Source organism: Strongylocentrotus purpuratus, unplaced genomic scaffold, assembly GCF_000002235.5.
Source record: "Strongylocentrotus purpuratus isolate Spur 01 unplaced genomic scaffold, Spur_5.0 spur5_scaffold_21, whole genome shotgun sequence".
In the NCBI taxonomy this organism is placed as follows: Eukaryota; Metazoa; Echinodermata; class Echinoidea; order Camarodonta; family Strongylocentrotidae; genus Strongylocentrotus; species Strongylocentrotus purpuratus.
The window spans coordinates 6609825-6632017 of NW_022145607.1; the positions used below are offsets into that span (position 1 = coordinate 6609825).

General features: G+C 34.3%; 1 long non-coding RNA gene across 1 annotated transcript; it reads right to left on the reverse strand.

Moving 5' to 3' along the window:
• Positions 1-9362: 9362 nt before the first annotated feature.
• Positions 9363-10675, reverse strand: LOC115928236. Its single transcript, XR_004065962.1, has 2 exons — positions 10237-10675; positions 9363-9760 (listed from the first exon to the last, which is right to left on the reverse strand). It is a non-coding gene; the product is annotated as an uncharacterized LOC115928236 (long non-coding RNA).
• Between the last annotated feature and the right edge of the window lie 11518 nt (positions 10676-22193).

Sequence of the window (22193 nt, forward strand, 5' to 3'; positions counted from 1 at the left end):
GATCAGTCCAAATTTGATTTGGTATGATGTATAATAAACATGAGCTTCAAAAAGAACTATACAAACAAGAATTTGGTGAGGGATAAAGTGTGGTCCCATTGCTTGGAGGCACAAATCCCTTTTTTTCATCTGGGACGCCGTGACTCGTTGCACGTCGCCATGAACTCGCAGAATGTCACCTTAACCGACTTGCCAGAACACGTTAACCTGAACAAAGGATCTTGTCAATACATTAATTTTATCACAAGAGATAACATGTTATTAATGTCAACATTAATTTGTGTTCAATCAATGCACTCATTATCGTAGCAGCGATATTAACTGTAATGTCTTGACTATTTACTTTGTTTGAAACAAATACAGTCGTTAAAGATAAGCAAGTGATTTACCAAGTCTGACAGATATAGGTGATATGAAAGAATCCATGATTATTATCATTAGTATACACAGAATGAGAAAAAAAGCACATCTATGTATAAGTATTGCAATATAACTTATGAAATCATGTGTATATACATGAACTTTAATATAAAAAAAATTACAAAAACAAGAATTTGGTGAGGGATACATTATGATCAAATCGCTATGTCAAATATAATGTTCATCTTGGACGCCGAACCACACTACACGTCGCCGCGAACTAGACGAATGTCACCTTAGCGGGCATGCCATTACATGTTAGCCTGAATCACGGATCTTGTCAATACATTAATTTTATCAGATAAGATAACATGTTATTAATGTGAACATTACATTTTTATTTCAATCGATACACTCCTAATCATAACAACGATATTTACTGTGATTTCCTGACTGTTTATTATGTTTGAAACAAATAAAGGCGCTACAGATAAGCACGTGAATACCCAAGTCTGACAGATATGAGTGCTATGAAAGAACCCAATATTATTGTCATTCGTATACAAAGAATGAGAAAAAAGGTACCTCTATGTATAAGTATTAAAATATAACGATAGATCAGTCCAAATTTGATTTGGTATGATGTATAATAAACATGAGCTTCAAAAAGAACTATACAAACAAGAATTTGGTGAGGGATAAAGTGTGGTCCCATTGCTTGGAGGCACAAATCCCTTTTTTCATCTGGGACGCCGTGACTCGTTGCACGTCGCCATGAACTCGCAGAATGTTTCCTTAACGGACTTGCCAGAACACGTTAACCTGAACAATGGATATTGTCAATACATTAATTTTATGAGATAAGATAACATGTTATTAATGTGAACATCACATTCGTATTTCAATCAACACACTCCTTATCATAACAACGATTTCCTGAGTGTTTACTTTGTTTGAAACAAATACAGTCGCTACAGATAAGCAGGTGAATTCCCAAGTCTGACAGATGCGGATGCTATGAAAGAACCAATGATTATTATCATTAGTATACAGAGAATGAGAAAAAAAAACACCTCTCTGTATAAGTATTGCAATATAACTTTAGATCGGTCATAATTTAATATGATATCATGAGTATATACATGAACTTAAATAAAAATTACAAAAACAAGAATTTGGTGAGGGATATAGTATGATCAAATCGCTATGTCAAATATAATGTTCATCTTTGACGCCGAACCACACTACACGTCGCCGCGAACTCGACGAATGTCACCTTAGCGGGCATGTCATTACATGTTAGCCTGAATCACAGATCTTGTCAATACATTAATTTTATCAGATAAGATAACATGTTATTAATTTCAACATAAAATGTATTTCAATCAATGTACTCCTCACCATAACAGCTATATATATGCTGTTCTTTCCTGTCTGTTTACTTTGTTTGATACAAATACAGTACTTAAAGATAAGCAGGTGAATAAACAATGCATAAAATGTCAGTCAACCTATAGTTATGGATAATAAAAAAATACTCTGATTATCAAAAAGTAACTATCTTTCTGAATAAATAATTTTCCAAAGAAAGTATAGTCATAAATAAAAAGTATTTCAAGCAGCCAATTTTCTCCAGACTTGGTAAACAAAATTACTTTCCAGGATTATTTTCATACCAAAGATTAAGTAATTTAGCAGTATGAACAAAAATGACAGAGCGTTAAGAAATCTCACCCATATTAGAAAAGAGAAGAAAAGGATTGGAGGAGTAATTATGATTTCTCGTAAATAAAGAAGATTGTGTAGATGTTAAGCTTTTTCCTTCTTGAATGCTTTCATTAAATTTTGCATACTTGTGCTTTAAGTTCGAACAATTACATGGTGAGTAAAATTGGTTATAATAGCGTGCAGGTAACATTTGTTTTAGTGTTGTTCGTGCTGTAAATGGAATAATGAAATACAAAACTCAGTATGATCTTTCTGAGAACGAGTTTCATCATAAAAAGGTCATCAGATAAAGGCCGAGTGCCAATATTTCATCTGAACTAACGACAGATCTATGACAGAAATCTATAATGATTTTCGAAAGCCAATACATGTATAGATGTAATTAACCTCTTTTATGAGTCAGATCTTTCTGCGCCGTGTGAAATGTGTTTTGATGCACGTCTTCATTTATCCCAGAGATGAAATGTTGACTTGCTAAATAACCTATAGATGTATGTCTTTAGACCACACTGGAATATCTAAGCCTAGACATATACAATTACACTGCACCTATTTGCAAATCAAATTGGTTACATACATCATGAAAATATATACACCACCATTCAGAGATATATCTATTGATGTTACTTCATTCCTAGAGGGGAGGGTGCTTTGGTCTGAAAGATTTTGCCAGTTGTACTCAAATCAATCGTGATTTCCAACCTTACACACTCTTCATTAGGTAAACATCAAATAGTCAAATAAATGTGTTGACCGGCCCTTGTTTGCTTTTCATAATTCATCGTTCAATAATATAATGCATATTGCAAGCCCCAAGTAGTTCACGTCTTTCTTTATTCTATTCTATGTCTCTTCTCAAACCTCAGCTCTCAGTATATCTCAATCTCAGTTCAATGTCTCTGTAAACTTCTCTCCATTCTCCATACCTCTCTCTCCGCCTCTCTGTCCACATTTCTGTTTGTTTATCCCTTTAGGTATCCATTTGCCTATTCCTTCACTACGCCTTTCTATTTCGTTCCCGTACCCCCCCCCCACTCTCTCTCTTTCTCTCTCTCTCTCTCTCTCTCTCTCTCTCCCTTTTCTCTCTCTCTCTCCCTCTCTTTCTCTCCACCCCTCGCTCTCTCCATCTCTCTCTCTATTTCACTTCACTCTCCCTCTCGATCAGCCTATTCGACCCTAATCTCAATCAGCCTTACCCCTCCCGCATACATGGCTCTCTTCCTTACTGTCCATCTCGCTCCTTATCTCTCCCTCATTAAATTTGCCCTTTTCCCCCTTTCCCTCTTTCTACATTCGGACTTCTTGAATTTCATTATGTGTAAACCAAAAAATTCCTAAACTGTGGCATAGTTAATTCATGGATCTCTTGGCGACACCTTCGTTGACCTATACAGTCCACGAGACCAAAGGCCGAATATCTGGTTTATTCGTGGAAAAATTACCCTTTCTGACGGTCCATTATAGAAGAAGAAGAAAATTAAAAAGCATGTAAAACGAACTGTGAATTATGGTCTCGTGAATATTTCAAGTCGGAGAAGCAGACCTTAGGTCTTGCGATCCTTTATTCAACTGGCTTTAGTCCCTTGATCATCCGACAAACGATATTAATGGCCTCGTTTCCGGTAGAAACGTTTATTCCCACGAGATGGGCATTAATCACTGTACAGACGTACCCCAAAACCGAATCAAGAACGTATAAGTTTGTGAAAGTGAATGTATCAAGCAGTGAAGGGGATTCGGTACACTCATCACAGCTTGTCTCAAAGATGAATGATTTCCGATGAGACCCTTTTGGAATTGATTAAGTGACGTGAACGTGTCCTCATTTATTTTTCAGAGATCGTTAAGATCATGTTTAGGATCTTGAAACTATTAGAGATAAGGTTGAGTTCTGGTAAAGATAAAAACAAATACTTTGTGCGCTTTCTCATTCCTTTTATGTCAGTTGAGGAGATATCGTGGAATAAATGTCGCCTGAAATAGATATCTCTTCAAATGCCGTCTCATTCGAGATATGATAAAAAAGAGAAAACTGTTTGACATTTTTACCCTACATGTATTTTCAGTCCCATAATTTGGTATACATATTTTGTATGCAGTGAATGCGACTTTAAGCAAATATGAGTCAAATTCTTTGATCTTCTCGATCATTTTCAAAATTCACAGTAAATATCGTATCTATAAACCTTTCCAAGGTGCTTACAAACACTTATTTCTCACTATGTAATCTCATGACCATTACTCAAAATTATCTTTAATACGTGTATTCTTCTTTGTCTGTCAATGGCGCTATGTGCCTTCTTTGTATCTCCCTCATGAGCAAGACAAAAAAATACAAATCATCAACAATACGATACCCCCCCCCCAAAAAAAAAAAAGAAGAAAAGACAACAACAGCAACAACGACAATACATTGGAGAACATTACAAAAGTTTGTTACTGATGTATTGGATGATTTATAATTGACTGTAAACCTGTCTTTAAAAGATAAAAATGTCATTGCGTTTATAGGAAACTTAAAATAAGTTAATTAAAAAAATGTGGAGAAAAGATGGACACGATGTTTACATAGACTTTCTATTAATTTCTTCCAGCTCAAAATTAAATCTTATTTACATGATCATTTTTTCAAAATTAAATTAGCAGTTAATATAGCAGTCTCTAGTTCTCTAGTGTTGTGAAAAGGAAAGAAAACAGCTTTATTTGACTAAGGCGTTCAACGCAATAATGTGAAACTGTGCATGATAAACCAATGTAGTTTTTATGCGCTCTTACATAAATGTAAAGACATTAATGTTTGAAGCAAAAAGGGCACTTTAAGAAATGAAAACATAAGAATATCACAAGTGCAAATTTAGTCTTACGAGACGACCAGTTATCATCATTGTTGTCTGAGTATGAGTAGTCTCACACGCAGGAGCGTCATACCGAGTAACATTTTTTCACTTTTCTCATGTAAGACGTGATGCTTCTATCAAAATGATTTGTTTTGTTTAAATCTCTCTCTACGTTCGGTACTTTAGTTGTAATACATGCATAGCTAAATATCTGATAAAGGTTCCAAATCTAGTAAAATCTCATATTTCAAAATTAAATAAAGCTACAATAAGATTAGAACGATTCGTTTCCAGTTCCAGTCTCTTCTATATTGTGAGGCAAGTTTATTGAATGAGAGAGACATTTGAGCTACATGTAAATGGAAATAATTAAAAGATTAGAGACAGGTTGATAGAACGAGGAAAGTGAAGCATGAAAAACATATACAGAGGAAAAAGGAGGAGTGAGATCTGAAGTGAATTGTCAGGGACTGAAAGAAGTGATATAGAGGGGGACCACAAATATCGATATGTTTCATATGACTAACCTTCACATTATGAACTGACAGCAGTGCTAAAGCAATACATTCAAGCCTGTTAACGCCCGATGACATCATGACTGTAAGAATTTAAACATTTTCATTATAAATAAATGACGTGAACAAGAATCATCTGTAAACATATGAAATATGTATACATGATATTAAATAATCTTGTGGTTATTCCCACCATGCCCACATGAAGGCCCAGTGGAGCACACATTAGACCAACAAATAATTCATTTTCGGATATAACAGATTCATTAATGACACATTCACAGAGTAAATAATTATATTATATAGTCCTTATATATGTCCAATTGTGAACGTCAATTTCGTATATGGGTCAGACAGATCGATGGCGATAAAGAATGGATTATTATGTTACACATCTTACAGAAAGAAAAAATATTAATTTTGCCGTTTACATAATTACAAAATGTGTAAACCTGTACATATGATACACTTTTCATAAATCAGATTTTACTTTTGATTACTTTAAATGTCAGTTTCCTCATCTTACATTCTGGGTTTTAACCTCGTATTTTTATTTATACATCGTGATATCTAGAATCTTAATTATCTTTCAACACCGAAAAAGGCCTTTGACATGTTCATTGAAATGTAGTATGATCTTTCCAACACACCTGTTTTTGTTATGTTCTGAATCGATGTACACTCACATTTCAGAACCATGTTTGATTCTTTTGCCATCCCTCTTTATTCTCTTCATTTTTAGATATTTCAAGGCACTTTTCCTCAACAGTCCTTATATGTCAATTACTTACAACTTTCATTCAAAGGAGATCGTGTTTTGTTTATTTTGTTATGATATTATAATATCATTTATATGATTGTAGAAACAAATTATGTTTTTTTTTTCTTAACCAGTTGTTTCTATTGTACCTCTGTATTGTTAAGTGGCTGTGCAATCATTTGTATTTACATTTTATTCTTCATTTTACGCAGGTCCTCCAAACTATAGCAATGTGCGCTCCATTAGAAGACCTACTCCTTTAACGGAAGACAATGTAAAAATTGAAAAAAAACGGTAAGTAGATAGCTATATAGATGGATAAAAAGATAAACGAATACAAAACTAAGTACTTAAACACAAGACGTTGTCTTTGCTTACACGGTGAATTTCATTATGAACATGTCAGACAAATGTGACTTGTAGCCATTCTTTCAGTCCTCTGTGAGCGTTTTGTGAAACTGCTGATTCTCAAATCTATTCTATAATTATCTAGACAACCCCACTTATATACACTCATTTCCTTACTATACCATTCACATAGGTGCAGCCGATAAAACGCAGTTTCAATCGTTCACTTTTCGTTGGGATCTCTTTTTCGCGATCCTTTGATGGACATATCGTATCCTGGCTCGATGTAATACGTATCGCTGTCACTAGTCCAAGAACTTTGCGAGGATAAGCTTAGACCTGATTCATTTGCCTCTTCAGATGCGTATGTATATTCCATACTGTAGTGATGATAATGTGATATGGTGTCAGTAACACTTCTTGTATTAAATGGCGTGTTGTTTGGTACAGCCAGTACATTAGGTATTTCATATGTGGAATCGTTACTAGAGGGACAATTGCTGCTTAAACTAGGAAGATCGATAATTTGATCATTATGGTCAGTAGTGGCGTTTATGCCACTCGTGACTATTTCACTCCTACGATACACACACATGAAAATCATTGTTACTAAAAATGCAGTTATAATTACAGTGACAACAACACCCGCACTTCCTATTATGACCATGTGCCATACCAACAGTCGGTTTGACTGGGGTGTTCTAGATGTTGGTACTCTAGATAGTGGTAATTTTGATGACACGCTACTAGGCATCTCGTCAATATCAACTAAATCAAGGGAGAGCAGAAGTGAAGCTGTTTGGCTAATATTACAAGATGTGACCTTACAGGCAACTTCTTTACCATTATCTTCATGAGAGGGGTTGATGATCGTTAAAGAATATGATGATCTCCAGAATTGTTTTAATACAAACTTCTCGTTTGTTGAATTTATTATGATTTCGTCAAGAAACCAATGTACCTCTGAACTGCCCTCTGAAATCAAGCACATAACATTTACTTCTGTTGTGTAATCAATGTTGTTTTTGTGCATATATGCCGTTATGTTCAAGAAAACCTCATTTTCACACAGGCCATCGGCTGAGGTATTCAAAGAGTGCGCTGGTTTAACTCCATAGGCATGATCATAATGGGGGTGTCTTTCTATGGTAAGGTTATATGATCCTGTCCCATTCCCAACCGCGTTAAAAGCTGTACATGCAACGGAAACATATTTTTGTTCAAAGGTCTCTAGATTGGGATATGAAGACAAGGTAGCATTTTGATTTGTAGTATTACATCCGGAGAGTAGATAATGAGGTAAGCACGTCCACATGAACTTAAATACATCAGGATATCCATCTGCATCACATGATATGTTTACGTGTCCATCTTCTTTGAGAATTGGATATGTGGGATAGACTGTGACACGAGGAGATTGAAAAACATTCAGAGGTCCTATCAAACAAGTAAGGGTCTTTCCTGGAAAAGCAAATCTACTTGTAACTTTACAGATGATTGTTTTTAGGTGCATTTCTTTGGTTACATTTATCGTGTACGATAAGTACCGAATTCGTCCAACATCCTTAGCCACTTGGGGAAGAGTAACACTCAGATCGCCAAGGTTCCAATCTAGGTTCACTGCTGGATTAGATCGTGTGACACTGCATTTTAAATCGACGATGTCTCCTTTCGTGAACTCATTTGACTTGTTTGGGCTGCATCGGAGTTCGCTTCTTTTGGGAAAATAGCGAACCGCCAGGATGGCCCTTCTTGTTGAAAAGCATTCTCCTGTTTGTCGATGAGACCGTAATTCCTGCACATTGCATTCAATAAAGTAGTCTGTTCTATCTGTTGCCTTGACAGCAAGCGTCATTGACATTAACCCACTTTGTTCATTATAGTAGAGATGTTCTTGTGCCCCCTCGTTATCTGGATCAACATTCCAAAAGAAAGTGTACACATCGGGAGGATGGTTACGTATAGAACAAGTGAAATTGGCCCATCCACCTTCATAAGTTGTGATATCGGGCGGCTCACTGGTGAATTTCTCAGAAGATTGATGACATAGTTGGAAGGCAAATATTATTCTATATACGACCATTAGTTGCCAATAAATAAAGAAAGTATGATGAAATCTTTTATAAAAACTCATGTTGATGGCTGTCTAGCGAGACGAACGAATGGGCTATCAACGTATCAAAATAAGATGGACCCACGCTCTATCAGAATATGCGGTGGAACATCTCTTCCCTTGAAAAAAAATCAGGAGGTATGTCTACCCATGAGGAAATACTTGTGTCTCTTGTTCAAGGGTTCGATACCTTAAGTATGTGAAACTAAACGAGCGTCTTTTATTTGAGAGTTTCTACTTGGCTCATAAAGGAGGGGGAATGGGTATACATTCATCATTATTCAAAAGATGTGGGAGTGATATCAATTAATCCCCCCCCCCCATTTGTTCAAGCCCCGTAGAACTTTACACGAGGCACGTATAGAAAATGAATGCCATAACCTCCAAGGAACCACGGACACATCATCCATGAGATAGGCCCACCAATAACCATTTACGTGCGATAAAGATTTCGGCTGTGATAATGAAGAGGATTATAGATGATAGTATTTTCCATGTTAATTTCGCGACTTTGCTTAATCACATTCAATTTATGTTAATAATTGCACGCTTTTCGTCAAACATTCGTTCAATTTCACACGACATTAACGCGTGGACATATAATACCACTGTTACACAGGCTTCCTATGCCTGCGCCGGTTCAATTAATTAAGATTAGTAAACACGGAGATCCATTAAAATACATAAGTCTGAAACATATATTTTGTGCCAATGATAATTCCAAAGAGGTATTTATTAATATTCAGTGTCAAAGGTACACCGATAATAAATTCCCAGTGTGACAACTGGCATTTCCGATTTCAAACAAACAATTCTTACAAAAACAGCTACATGCAAAGCTTTACAATATGTTGTACAGGTATACAAAAAATGATAGAAAAGGAGCAAAGTAAACTACAGTATACATTAGAAAAATATCAAGGAATAGAAGAAAAGTATAGATGTTCATATAAAGCACCAATAATAAAACACGAGTCGTTCGTCAATAAGCACTAAATACATCGATCAGGCGGAGAGCGTTGCCTGAACAACGACAGCAGTCCCAACTCTTGTCCCGAGGGAAATGGAAGTGGAACCATGGTGGAACCATGGTGGAACTCTGTTAAGAAACAAAATCAAGGCAGGTCTTAAAAAGCTGCGACATAGTAACTTCTGGGGGAAGTTACATCACACGTCTATCTGCCTTGAAGTCTAAACTTGCTCTCCTACTTAATCAATAATAATTCTTCTTCATATGGAACACAGTAATTCAACAAGAGTATTTATCGTCTTACAAGTAGTTATTGGGCTATCACTAAACTATCTAATCAAAAGTATTTTACAATGACTAAAATATCTATTAATAGGTCTGGCTTGTGGAAAGTGGTATCTTAATTCATACACAGTCACAACCATCTTGTATCAAAAGTTAAGGGACAAACACATGAAAATATAACAATGGTTTTCCAACGTAAGGAGAATCACACTAAACATTATCATACAATTAATTCAAATTGCATTAGGAACTTGTGATATCTCTATAATTTACTAGAATAGAACATGAATATACTTTTAGGAAGGTGGGTGTTCGCTTACCTGTTAAGAAACAAAATCAAGGCAGGTCTTAAAAAGCTGCGACATAGTAACTTCTGGGGGAAGTTACATCACACGTCTATCTGCCTTGAAGTCTAAACTTGCTCTCAACGAGAAAGCCAATCTTTCTTCCAAACCAGGCAAACAACCCCACTATTCCCTATCCCCAAGACAAAGGGGTACCAGTAAGTGTATCCACTGGTCATTCATGATTTATGTACTCTACGAATAAAGGAAGTGGTCTGGGTTTAAGACATAAACAGGCCTATAGAATAGGGGTCTTTTTGTTCCCATCTCTTTGTTTCACCAGTAGCATATACCAGAGAGGTGATCTTAATAGAAACATAGTTTAAAGGTACACTTTAAATAGGGGTTCAACAATTTAAAGTAATATAAGCTTACTCAAAAATAGAATATAGGTTTACCAAAAAAAAATAGTATATACCTTAATAAACAGGGTCTGACACCACTGTTTGTTTTAAAGCATTGAGCATTTTGTTCATTCATATTGTTCCAATTTTTCAAATGACTCCTTTCAAAGGATTTAAAGTGTGTTTTGTAAATAGTGATTACATGTATGTAATATGTCTGACTTTAATATAGATTTTTTTTGTTTAAATTTGCTTAGATTTTAAACGTTGATTAAGATGTTTAAAGGAAATTAGATGTAGGTTATAAGCATACTATTCAAAGAAATAAATTGATGTGTGTGTTTGTGTGTGCATGTTTTTTTTTTTTTTTTTTTTTTGGGGGGGGGGGGGGGAGAGGTTGCCATCAAATTTATGACACATGTATTATGGAGGGACAACGATAAAGACACATTTTATGTGGTTGGGTGAGGATAAAAACTAACCTGATGGGCCTTTATTTGGAAATTTGGTTAAGGAAATAAACATTTTAGGGATTAGTTATTCATTAGAATAAAGATTAAAAGATGATTTAAATTATAAAGAATTTTAAGTAAAATTAAACAAAATCGCTAAAATGGTTGAAAGGTTTAATTTAAATGGGTAAAATACATTAGTTAAAACTTATGCGCTTTCAAAATTAAATTATTTCTTATCGCTCGTTCCTGTCCCTCATTGGGTATACAAAGAAGTTGCAACAATTTCAATTGTATTTATTTAGAGGGTGAATGATCGAATCAAGTGGGCAACAATGTATCAGGATTATGACTTTGGAGGATTAAGAATGATTAATCTTTAAATATTCGTTAAAATACAACGCATAATGTGGATAAAACTTCTTTTATATGGAGAGAAAAATTTGGGGTGGAAACTGTTTTTTTAATTTTTGCTTACAGTTTGTGGGTGGTAGATTAATTTGTTTATGTGATTATGACAAGAGAAAAATAAATTAGGATATTTGGATATTTATATGAATCAAATTATTTTTAATAATCGGAATGTATGTAAAAATGAAAAAAAAAAACTATATTTCATAGATACTTGTTTGAAAGAGGGATTGTTCAATTTAGTCACTTGGTTGAGAAAGCTCATATAAAGAATGTTTTATATTTTGTGAACCTCGGTATGAAAGGTAATAATTTGCTCATGATTATTGATATTTATGATGAGATCTTTGGAAAGATGATTCAGGGTTAATACAATTTTTGGAGGTTGATATTATAAACTAAATACTTATTTTTATATTTCATGTTTTTGAAAAATACAGTTTTTAGTTGTGGGTTCAAGACAAATGTATGATTATTTTATAAAAGTACTACAGCAAACGTATGATTTGGACGTAAGGGATGGGCAAAATGATAATGATTTTATAGATAAAGAACTAAAAGATATATTTGTTAGACCAAGAATAAATATAATCATTAGAAAACAACGAGAATTTCAAATTAGGTTAATGCATGGAGCCATATATAATAATGAGCATCTTCATGGATTTGGTTTTGTTGGTGATAATTTATGTTCGTTCTGTAAACAGGAAATAGAAACATAAACACATTTATTTTTCTCTTGCCAGAGCGTTCAAAGGATATAACAGGCTTTAGTTCAACTTTTTGAGATAGATGAATCATGGACCTATTACGGATGGACGTTCAACGAGATTTTTTCTATGATCCAATGAGAGTCACCGCCTTCTGATTATGTGCATCTTAATGAGAACATTCAGCTGTTTTAACGATAACAACGGCGTAAGCATTTTCGGTCATTGACAAAGGAGCAGCTTCCCTCCCTTGGGTTTTGTTTAGATGGTGTGCTCTGTAAGATTGTCTCTTAAATAAAAATATTCCCAATGGGGAGCAGCAAAGTTGAAAAGCAGACGATGTTGGTGATATGAAATGTATTGTTACTGATTCGCACACTTTCGCACACACCCATGACCTTATAAAACAATTAGAAGGCCATGATCTTTTTTAAGCCCTGTGCGTTGTAAATTTGGAATATTATGAGGAAATTGGAGGAAACGGGGTTTTAAATCACAACCAATCCAAATATAACTATATCTGGTAATACCAACATGTTTTTAAAAATTAAATACAATACACGGAACAACAATTTCCGATTATAAACCAGAACTGCATATCAATTTCCCTGATTTAAGCGATTTATTATCTTCTGCGCATGTAGATTAACAAGTGTAAAATCACTATCTTGATGCTGTCCCGGCTTATTGGCGGGGACCCTCATGAGATCAAAGTATAGACGGAGACAATCATAATGAATTCGTTAACTAATCGACGAATGTCCATCCGTAATAGGTTCATGGATGAATTAAAGATTTAGAATGGCGAGATATATTTGTTGGGTTGGCAGGTAGTTCATATAGAATGAAAAATATGTAATACTATAATTTTCATGGTGAAGTAAGATATATCTATGTCAAGATCGGGGGGGGGGGGGGAGTACCAACTTTAGGAAAGATGAAGAAAACCATTTTTAATTATAGGAATGAGGAAAAGAAAAAGACTATTAGAATGGGAAAGCTGGGATTACGTTTTCTAAAGTGGGAGCAGCTTAGTGTTAATTAAGATTAATTGAGCTTCTTAAAGCGTAAGTCTATTTTGCAGCCTGGTTAATAACTTACTTATTTAGTTTATTTTGCTTGAGTTGAGAATGTTAGCAGACATTCCATGATTGAGTAGTTGGTGTATGTGTGTGTTTGTTTGAGCGGGAACTATGAGTACCTGTAAAATAACCTCCACTTTTCTTTTTGTTTTATATAAGTGAATTGTATGTACAACTCACTTTAACTCACTCAGTTATGTATACCGCAAATGAGTTTGTGTTTATTTATGTTTATGTCAAAGCAATTGATATTGAACACGTTTATTTACGTATTCAGTTGTATGTTTGTATTACAAATTTGGAGGATTAAACAGAATAACTATAACAGAAGTGTTTGTGTGTGTGTGTGTGTGTTTGTGTATGGTTACAAAAATTAAGATTTCGGGAGTGTATTTTACGTTCGACGTCGAAATAAGAGAGGAGTTAAATTATAAAGATATTTTAAGCAAAATTAAAATACCTCTTATTACGTTTTTGCTTCACTTAGTCGTTAAAAAGGTATATCGGAGATAAAGAAAATATTGTTGAATTTATTAGGAATGGGAAAGATCGATTTAAGAGATAAATAGTGAATCAAGGTTGTAATGAAGGGAGGTTACAATTAACTAAATTTGACTCGTTTGAAAAAAACAAACGTGTAATATGGGTGAAAAGACTATTGTACGGAGAAAAATCAATGAGATGGAAGCTATACTTTGATTCCGGCTTCAAGATGGTAGGAGGTAGATTTTGTTGTGTGTAACTATGATGCCAGGTTATTAAGTTTCAAAGTACCCAAGTTCTATCTAGAAATGATCAATGCATGTCGAAGAGTTAGAAGGTTGTAGAAATTTTGAAGAAAAGAATAATCCTATTATTTTGAACAATACAAATTTCTTATTATAAAGAAAATGATTTTTGATGAGGCGTCGTTTACATGCAATATCATTTCAGTTCAAGATGTTTTTTGCTGAAAATGGCATGCTGTCAATATCTCATTTTTGACATTTTCGACAAAAAATGATAACTTGGGTTAAGTGGATGTAAAAGAGTATGATATTCTAATGCAGTTAAAATTACTGTGAACCTCCTCAAAGATTTATTATCAAGTAAGGTTTATGACAATTAGTATAGACAAACTACAACATTTATTTGTTTAGAAGATTCATGATGGACGGGGATGGACAGATTTTTCAAATGAGGTATGAAGGGAGATATTAAGAGAACACTTATTGAGATTCGGCTTTGTTGAAGATAACTTGTGCTCATTTTGTAAGCAAAATATTGCAACATATTTACACTTGTTCTGAGAGTGTGTACATGTTCAAAGGTTACGACAGAATGCAATAGCTATGTTTTTTAGCTAAGGGAATTAAGGTCTGTCGACTGGGTGGATATTCATTTAGGGTTGTCTGGTAATTCCCCACGAATAAATTTATTTGATACAATTATTTTTGCAATGAAATAATGGATATGTAGATGCAGGGGAAAGTCCGTAATATTGTTTCTGGGTGATTTTCAACAAGAAATGTTGGAATTTAGGGAAGAAGAAAAGAATATTGCAGGGAGGGTAGGTAATTAGCCTTACATTTACAGAAGTGGGAACAGGTGAAGTCTTCATGAAATTATAATACTGGGTTATTGTAGTTTTGTTTTAATAATGTATTCAATTATTTCAAATCGATTATTTCTTTTATTCTGTCATTCCTATTCTGCGTATTCTGAGGAGCCTAGGAACGGTGTGAGTTATATGTTTGGAAGTGTGGTCGGGTGGTGTGTGTGTCGTCTGTGTGTGTCGTTTATCGCATGGTGGGGAGGAGGTAGTGGTGTGTGGATGAGCGCGTTGAGAGCATGTTTAACGGGGGAGGGAAGTGGGGAATAGACAACACAATTATAGTTTACTTTAATATTCTTGATGATATATATGAACATTTTTCCTAAAATGTTTATTTTATTATTGCAATTTATGTTTAATCCAAAATATCAATGAACAATGTATCCAGTTTTGTTAAGAATGCTCTGTACATTTATGTATTTGATTTGAAAGAAAATAATAAAACATATCTTTAAATTTGGTTTAAAGTGTGTGTGTGTGTGTATGTGTGTCTGTGTGTGTGCGCGTGCGTGTGTGTGTGTTTGTGTGTGCGTGTGTGTATGTGTGTAGGGGTGGGAAGTCACGCGCCGTATAAACTGCTTCATGGAGCAATATATACTAGAGAAAACTTATTCGAATTCGGCTTTGTTGTAGATGACTTGTGCTCATTTTGTAAGCAAAAGATTGAAACATATTTACACTTGTTCTGAGAGTGTGTACATGTTCAAAGATTATGGCAGAATGTAATAGCTAAGTTTGAGCTTAGGGAAATAAGGTCTATCGACTGGATAGATATTCATTAAGGGTTGTCCGGTAATTCTCCACGAATAAAGATATTTAATACAATTATTTGTGCAATGAAATAATGGATACATAGATGCAGGGGAAAGTCCGTAGTATTGTCTTTGGGGAGTTCAAAAAAGAACTGTTGGAATTTAAGGAAGAAGAAAATGATATTGCAGAGAGGCAGGTACATTGGCCTTACATTTACAAAAGTTGGAACAAGTTTCATGAACTTTTAACACTGGGCTATTGTGGCTATTGTAGCCTCGTTTATTTTTTATTTATTTTTTTTAATTATTTTTTCCCGTTTGTCTGTCGCTCCAATTTGGGGTATTCTGAGGAGAATAGGAACAGTATGTGTGGTGGAAGTGTGGTCAGGTGGTGTGTGTGTGTGTGTCTCATGGTGGGGAGGGGGGAGGGGGTAGTAGTATGTTTGGTTGGACGGGGTTATTTGTTTTATGTTACATTTATGTTATGTTTCATTTTTGTTTTCATTAATCGTAAAATCTATGTACTGAAAATGTTTTGAATTCATGTCAAGGAAAGACAACTGTGTTTTATTTCTAAGATTGATTTGTATTGTTTGGAATCAATAACAAAAACTATGAAAAAAAACTATTGAATCCTTAAGTTTTCTTCACTGCTATTTGAGTAAGTTCTTAATGAACAGTACACTATGATTTTATGATTTTATGTAACTCACAAAGGAAAAAAAAAAATCCGAAATTGATTTAACATTAAAAGCATTCATGTGTAGAAACGGAGACAATAACGACAAAACGGCCATTGTATTTTTATCTTAGTTTTTATTATCTAATTGATATTTTCACTAGGAACAGGGAACGGCTTAATCGACCAACATAATCAAGTTATATTTACACCTATATTCAATATAATGGACGTAATGTATTTACTAACAAGATTGAAAATGAAAAATGGTTTCATAAATTGATATGGGCCTATGTCATAAATGCCTTGTGTAAACAATCAATAATAAAAACAATATTTCACAACCCACTTTTCTCTAATGAATGTTCTGTAACATCAGTTTGTAAATGCGTTTTTATTTTTTTCGAAATACAATAACTGGATAACATAGAAAATATAAACTTTAGGTATGATACAAAATATGTAAACAATAATAACTTCATATGAAATTGTTATCTACATAATAGTATAATATCGAAAGTTAATATTTCTGAAACCTATTAATATAAATTTGAAAAATTATCCGAACTTTATGTAAACAAATTGAGGAGACCACAATCATAAGCGATGCTTGATTGGGATGGCGGCCTCAGAAAAAAAGTGTTAAGGCTAATTTATAATGGAAATGTGTTCATACGATCTTTGTGTATGAGTTTGTGATTGAATTGTGTGTTTGTTTGTGTGCATGTAATCAAAAGAAGCCTTTCAATAAAGGAAACAAAGAAAATAAAATAGCAAAAAATACTTGCAATGTGACCAACATTTGAGATATTAATAATTGCCTACTGCATGTTGAAATCAATTATGTTCATAATTCGATGTAAAAGTTTAGAGATATTTTAAAAGAGTAGGGACATAAACAATTCCTTATTGAATTTGGTAAGGAAATCCAAACATCTTGTCAATGACGGGCTAAAATTATATTAGAATTTTCTAAGTTATGATTTTTGTTGTTAAACAAGGGACCCTATAAAGACCCTTGCGGGAACCAACATTTGGTTCGTTATTTTTTTTTTCGTGACTTTGGAAAGTTAAGTTTTCTTTTCTGTCCTGAAATAATTAGCAAACGAAGATAGAGCTGGACCTCTTACGCCAAGTACATAAATACTCCAATAATATGCTCACAGTTCGCAAAGGCCTCAATTATGTTATCATACATAGGATAGGTGCAGGGAATTGGAGACCCTTAAGCACATTTACAGTATTTACATAAACATGAAAAATGTTACACATACATTAAGTTTTTAATTCTCTTCAGTAACTTCGTCTCTTAATTTGGTAACAAAATTGTGGGCATGATGTAACTGATTAATAAGATAACCATGATTAATGACGTCAGCACTAAAGGTCACTCATTACCTAAATATGCAGGAAATAAGGGAGAGTTACAAATCAAGACATTTTAAATAAAATTTGAATGAAAATGTGATTGTTATGGTTAGTTCAAACACTTTTTGAAAGAGATATATGCCGCCAATGTACTTACTGTAATTTTGAAACGATTTTAAAACAATGTGGCCCAAAATATTTCTGTACATGGACAATTAACCAACCAGCATCGGGTCATTGACTGTCCTCGGCATACTCGACATTCACAACAAACGACCCCCATATCTCTCTCTCCCTCCCTCCCTCTCTCTTTTAACCTTCCCTTTTCTCTCTTCTAGCATGTACTGTGTGATTATTATTGTTGTCTCGCCGAAATCTGACTCTCTTAATTTTCATTAATGTATAACATGTAATTAGGAAAAATATGTTTATTTAATTTCATCATTCCATTCCCTGCTCTCTCTCTCTCTCTCTCTCTATCTCTCTCTTCCTGTCTCTCTTTGTACCTCCCCTTTTCTATCATCCTCTCTCTCTCTCTACTCCATTCACTTTATCACTCTCACTTTTATGAGCCATATACCTTCCCTGCTCTAGTATATCTTCTGCTAGTACATCCTTTCACGTAATGTACATAAGCGAACGCAATATAATTCTGCTGTATTGTCATTATGTTACAGATTTATTTACTATGTTTCGTAATACTGTTGTACATGTATATAATTTACATCACTGTACCTTTCTAAATTGACCCTTTAAGCCTTGTGCTGCTGGTCGATCATTATATACCAATAAATGAATAATAATAAATCTTGAACCTCGTGTCGCCCATTGCCTGCAAACATTTCTGATCAGACATCATTCATAATGTGCTGTGCAACACCCATTTACAACATACAATGGCCATAAGTTTTCTATGATGGTTGGCACACTTCATAAACTTCATTTTAAAACTACTTATTAAGAGCCACCCTTAATTATCTGTATACACCACCAATTTCAGTGAAAATTGTGTTTTCATATTAGAGCAAAATTTTACGATTACAGTTGGTTACCTTGGTCAATTTTGCAAATTTTCTCTGATAAAGAGCACATTGTAGTCTTCGAAATGTATTGGATATATGCAGTAGTGTTGTTGAAGGCCACACATGGCGCTATAGCAATATTGGAGCCAACACGGACAGACGGTGATGGGTTCAAGTTTGGTGGTCTCCAATTCCCTGCACCTACCCTATGCACGATTGCATAATCGGTAGAATGACCATGTCAAATTTGAACTGGTTAGGAATTAATAAACAATTTATTTTGAAAGAAGATGTCAGGTTTTTTTATATATTGTATTGTCAAATTTTTTAGAAATACTCGGTAACAATGATACTGACCTACAATTACTTATTAATGAGTAATCATCTTTTAAGGGAATTGGGGCATACAAGCGATACGTTAGATATATATTATGTAAGGGGGTGTAGATACCAAAGATTATTGGTTGCGATCAGTAAACACCTCTACTATCTTGGCCACTAGATTTGGGAGAATCAAGGTCTGAACCACATTATTAATTTAATAATGTTTAGTTGGAGTAGGAAATAAGGAATTTCCACGCGGGAAAATTCTTCTAGCACCTTAACCAAAACAAGCTGTTAAATAAGGTCCTACATCTATATATTACTCATTAAAAGGGTTTGACATTTTTAATTGGATCAGTAATTTGACAACGGGATCGATATCCCCGAATTTTGGACGCGTACTATACGCCGCCATGACACTCCCCGCCCAGCCGGCCCGCACCGAGCCAGCAGCCCGTTGATTGGTTGAGCACCCGCGTGCTTCGAGCAATAGGCCTTGTCCGTTATTGTTCTAATTATTTGACCGCCGGTCCACCCGAAGAGTATAAAACACGCTTGCTTACAATATATCAGGGATGAACTAACAGTAAACAGTATAGCCAGGCAGAAATAATCTTTTTAGATTGGCTGCCTTAAAACCCAAGAAAAACAAATGTATTTTATCACCTGACGAAGTGTAGCAGCGGCACACGAAACGTCGTGATCTTTTAGATCAATTGTTGACCATACATTGCGAGACAAGCGAATGTCACTAGCGATATTATTTTCGATATTATATCCGCCATGAGTAAGATGTAAGATGATTCTTATACGTTTTATACTTCCTAAGATTATCGTTACATTGACTTGTAAGGGCTTCCACATACAACTTATTACTAGCGACTACATAACGCAAAGTGCCCCTAGTAATCCATTTTTTGTTTAAAGACTTGTGAACCTTAGTTATTCTTACAAAGGGTATAATTCTTATGATAATAATATCATAACGTTTAAATCACAGATAGGCTACATTACGTCAGCTACATTTAATGACTCGACCCATTCTTCTTAGGCTAAATCAAGCTTAATGATTCAATATTGTGTTTTGTTTGTTTTCCATATACATTGCACAATCATTTTAGTCAACTTTATTACCAAAATAAACTTTTGAAATAACAAATATCGGTAAATAGTCAGGTATATCGTAGTCAACAAAACCTGTATAAAGTTATTATTAGCTACATTCAGAAATATATTATCGATGAGATTTTAAGAAATAGATACAATTCCTTTCAGTTTATCAATATATATGGGTTAAATAAGCATGATTGCAATGTAATACTACATTTGATATGGTTGTTATCATCAGAATTTAATAGATTAATGTTAATATCGCCTATTATATAAACATCTTTGTTTTATCGGAAAACAGCATCGAAACAATTATCAAAATTCAAGAAAACATCAACATAATGATTAGGGGTTATACATTATAACAACTATTATGTTTTTGATGTTATCATTTAATTTGTCAATAAATAAATCTTCAGCACCTTCAGCGTATAAGTCGGACCTAACTTTAATGTTTAAATGATTATGTGCATATAGCGCTGCTTTGCCTCCACAACCATATTCACGATCAGAACGAAACATATAATAGTTTGGCATATTGAATAAAGGTTAGGATTTTTTATGGAGCCAAGTTTCAGATAGTCCTATTACAGAAAAGTGAAAGTTATCAATGGCATGAAGGTTATTGTCTGAACTAAACATTATTACTTAAACGTCTAGTATAAACAGGCAATCAGGATTATCTTGAGGATGCATGGAACTTGCGTCGTCGTACGGCATCCGTTCATTATTATTTGATGAATCAAATCTAGAATGAGATTTGCGTTAGGAAAAAACATCTAAAAATATCAAAAACATAACTGTTTATCAATCATATTCAACTCTCTGAGCAAACATACGAATAGGTATTTATGAATAGCATATAAGACGACATGCATATTTCGAATACGACCTCCTGAGTTAGAAAGTACCTAGAAATATTGATAATACTTTCATCATTATTAATTTTCTCTGATGAGTATGTCAAATTCTAGTTACTATAACACCAAAATGACAAACTTTGAGTCTAGGTTTATTTACATAATGGAAAAAGATGATAATCAAATTACGAAAATATCCCCTCTTAAAGGTATTACAAAGTTTTGGTATGGGGTCATGAATTTGGTTCAAATTAACATATTGGAAGCATATGCGTTCCTACAATATTCATTGATCGTTGTCCCGATTAAAATCGAGTCTAAAGTTATGAAATTATAAATAATAAACTCTTTATGTTGTATAGCTCCCTCTCAAGGTCAAGATATTAATTTAGCCATGAAACAATGTTTCTTAACTAAAATCGACCGATTAGCTATTCCCGTTTGGAAATTATATATCACAACTCCATATTCTGAGATTTTTTGGGAGCACAGGTACATTTTTATATTCAATTTTTCTCGAAAACAGAAGTGTTTTAGGAGATATTTTTTAGTGCTTATAATACATCCACAGGGGCATCCAAATATATCAAATTTGTAAAGATTCACTATCCACCTAATTTTTAAAATTTCCCCAAAACTTTGTATTACCTTTAACGGATGGTCATTTAGATTTTTACACCCGGCTTTCTGTGATATTAGACTGTATGCTTGAATAAACATCACCTTGAGTCCGTTGGGAACTGGAGGTGCAAAGATTTTTCCTTCTATGCAAGGCCAAAGTGACGGTGCATAAACATGATAGAACAATGATAGGAGCAAACACGCTCAGGCATATCATTAGAATGTTCGGGCCATTGACGCTTGGTTGCGTGGCTGTCGCTGGAAGATGTGAATTAGTTTCAGGTACACCACTGTCCAATGTAAAAACAAGGGATGATGTTGTGGACCCTTCATCGGGTATGGTATCGAAACATAAATCTTCTGGCCCTGCTACTTGTCTGTTGTAAATAGGATCAACCATAGTGTCGCAACATTCACATCTTTCTTTAGGTTGTTTGAAAGTTGAACTGCAGCAAACTGCATAATTCGACTTTTTTATCAAAATAGTCTGCTTCAAAGAAATATTAGTTTCTGTACGAGACGTTGAGGGCGTTTGTTCGCCATTTTGATAACATTCTATTTGTCCTGACAGACTTCCAACTGGGGCTTCGCACTCAAGAAATAC